Raw genomic sequence first — 3456 nt, 5'->3', positions numbered from 1 at the left:
CCTTGTTTCCTGCATTTCCAGTCAGGAATCTGTTCCTGCAGTTTGTCGGTTTTATTAATGTTCGCCATATACACAGGGTGGACCAAAGTAACGAAGGGGCATAACTGTGAGTAAGATATCTAACATTTTCTATTACTTTTCCTAGAGATGTGGTCCTTACATCTTTGAAGCAGCAATGGAAGCTAATGATAAGTCATAACTCCTCTGCGACATTTCACCCCTCCTCCCTCCGCTACGGTCGTAGGTTCGAATCCTGCCTCGGGCATGGATGTGTGTGATGTCCTTAGGTTAGTTAGGTTTAAGTAGTTCTAAGTTCTAGGGGACTTATGACCTCCGAAGTTAAGTCCCACAGCGCTCAGAGCCATTTGCACCATTTGAACCTCCTCCCTCTCCCCCCCCCTCCTCTCTCTCTCTCTCTCTCTCTCTCTCTCACTCTCTTTCAGCAGGCAGTTGGTTCTATTTTATGAACACAGCACAAAACTGCAAACTTGCTTTTTACGCCACAGGCTCATTCGATTGTAATTCAGTATTTATTCATTTATTCATACAAAAATCCGTGTTTTGTGACAAGTATAACATGATAGGAAAACAATCTTCAGAACAGGCTCTCATTAAACATCTTTAAAATATGTCTGGCCAACGCCCTTGCCGCAGTGGTAACACCGGTTCCCGTCAGATCACCGAAGTAAAGCGCTGTCGGGCTGGGCTAGCACTTGTATGGTTGACCTTCCGGTCTGCCGAGCGCTGTTGGCAAGCAAGGTGCATTAAGCCCATGTGAAGCAAACTGAGGAACTGCTTGATTGAGAAGTAGCGGCTCCGGTCTCGTAAACGAACTTACGGACGGTAGAGCAGTGTGCTGCTCACATGCCCCTCCATATCAGCATCCAGTGACGTCTGTGGGCTGAGGGTGACACGGCGGCCGGTCGGTACGGTTGGGCTTCCCGAGGCCTGTTCGGACAGAGTCTAGTTTTTAATATCTCTGACTAAACTACAACAAATAATTCAGGTTAACTTAAGATGAGTTCATTAAAAGGAAATAAAAAGAATTAAAGGTGCTTGATACGAAACCGTCACGCGTCGGGCAATGTGGTTCGGACGCATTAGTTAACGCAGGCCCAATACGCTGCTCACCATACTCCTCCTTTCTAAGCAAGCAGTAGGTAAACGCTCCGAGCACATACAATGGTAGCCTGATGAACAGAGAAGTAACTTTGAAGGAAAACGCTGGCAGCGCAGATAAAACCGTTGTAACAAGTCATTAGAAGATAAATGAAATGATAAGGTAATTGACCAAGGCAACCACTTGACCGTGAAGAATTTCAGTGGCTAACCGAGATTCAGTTGCAAATCAGGCCACGAGGCGAAAACGGTTCTTTACCGTCACGCGGGGCGGAATACGTAGGTGGAACACATGAACGGTTGGCCGATGAATCTCATCTACGTTAAACACAAGCTTGGAATCAGAACCCACCAAAATACATGCAACATATCTCCCACCGTAAGACGCATAAGCTTGAGTGCTTCAAATAACTAAAAAATTTAAAAAAGACCTGATGATTTAGTGCACAATGTACTAAAGTTAAGCACCACAGAGAATGACACACGATACGTAAAAAAAAATTACATGACCCGAAGCAGTCCAAAACCGGAATACTTTAGAACACACAATCAAAGCATAACTCTATAAAAATTACCAAATTGAAGCTATTATACTTCCATACCCAGCGACACGCTCCTCATAACGCCTAGAACAGGGAACAACAACAACAGGAGACTGAACAGAGTCCGAGTGACTTCCGAATCCGAAGTAGAAGCAGCAAGACACAAACACGTGCAGGAACCGATCCAGTCACAATTATCACGCCCACAGCGCGGAGCAAGGCCAGTCTTTACGAATGCAACGTGGTCTCGGCGCTGAGGCAACGATCTAAAAGTAGCTCGCCGAGTATCGCAACTCGCTGTGCGGTGACAAACAATGGGGAAACTTTTATTCGCTAGGAGATGTGTGGCTCACGACGACATACCGCTCACTCCAAATCTGGCCGGTCAAAAGAATACTGTGCCCACTCCCGTTTCCAGTACAAGTCCCTCGTGTCCAGAATATGCTGAGCCTGGAAGCCACAAGGAGGGTAGGACATACAGACAGCCCGTTGCCCTGCAAACTTGAACTACCCGTGCTGCTTCACTCACTGCTTCTCCCGGAAAACGACCTCAGTGCAGCTCGCGGCAAACGTGCCACGCCCCCTTCACGCCAAAGATGGTGTTCCAGGAGAAGACATGGTGCGAGATGTCGATTGAGCAACGGCTCAAACAGTAAACTGTAGTAAATTGTGATTGTCTTTGTCTACAAGAGTGCTTGCACTACTTTCAGTAGGAAATTTGTCACTTTTTTGTTTGAAGTCTTATATTTCTCATATTTTATAACCTCAGCTACTGATTGGAAGCTATGGTCTAATAACAATGGTATCAAGGTTTTACTATAAACTGGGGGTGATGAAATGACTTTTATCTTATGTGAAATGCTGTTGTAAATCTGCCTCGCACTTTTATTGTCTGGACATGAAACTTTCCTTTTTGTCTTCTATTACGTTCATCGACATTGAAGCTTTTATTTATGTGTAATACAGGTATAACACCATGGCTGCCATATGAACGCGGAATTAAATGTGAATTTAACCAGAGCTAAAGTAGTAATTCTGCGCGCATCCATTGTAAGTAGCGTGAATACAAGGACGCTATGTGCAAGAAGCATGAAGCGCCCTTTGAATGTATCCTGATAGCTAAAAGAGCCACGCGCACTTTGAATAAGAAAATGCTATTTTACACTGAAATCAATATAAAAGATAGGGTCGCCACCAACTCTAGCCACACGACAAAGAAGAGGTAGCACTGAGTCGGAAAATTACTTAATTTATTAATAAGAAAAACTCACAGAAGAACATTCATTGTAAAGTCATTGATAAAGAATGGGATGTAGTTACTAATATGATCCAGGCATTCTTCCCGTGAATCAAATATTCAGTAAAGTAAAGAGGGCGTGAACACCATGCGTAAGTGCAGCCTGCAGCAAGATTCGTGAAAACACGATCTATTCCAGAGCATTTGTTTCAGATAAAAAAAAGGGACACTAATCACTACACCTGTGCACATGGAAACGCTATAGGTGGGCCAACAAGGAAAACTACAAGGTAAATGGCGAAGGTAACGGCGACGTAACATCGGTACACAAGATAAGATTGAAGGCAAAATTATTTATTCCTTAAAACATTGATGTAGTGCATCTATAGACTGCTGTTGCATGCTAACTATGTACAATTGCTTGTGAAATACTACACGTTTCATGACAGACTCGCGTGCCCACTCGGTCCGCGGAGACAATTTCTATGGACCGTGGCCAAATTTTAATCACATGAGACAAAGAAAATTCACAAGTACACAAAAATTACCAAGATCCGG

At 44.0% G+C, this 3456-nt stretch overlaps 1 pseudogene; it reads left to right on the top strand.

Moving 5' to 3' along the window:
* The first annotated feature begins 635 nt into the window (after window positions 1–635).
* On the top strand, window positions 636–753 carry LOC126204856 (5S ribosomal RNA; annotated as a pseudogene).
* Window positions 754–3456: the final 2703 nt, after the last annotated feature.

The sequence above is a fragment of the Schistocerca nitens genome, chromosome 9 (assembly GCF_023898315.1).
Source record: "Schistocerca nitens isolate TAMUIC-IGC-003100 chromosome 9, iqSchNite1.1, whole genome shotgun sequence".
Lineage (NCBI taxonomy): Eukaryota > Metazoa > Arthropoda > Insecta > Orthoptera > Acrididae > Schistocerca > Schistocerca nitens.
This window is presented reverse-complemented; position numbering and strand designations above follow the sequence as displayed.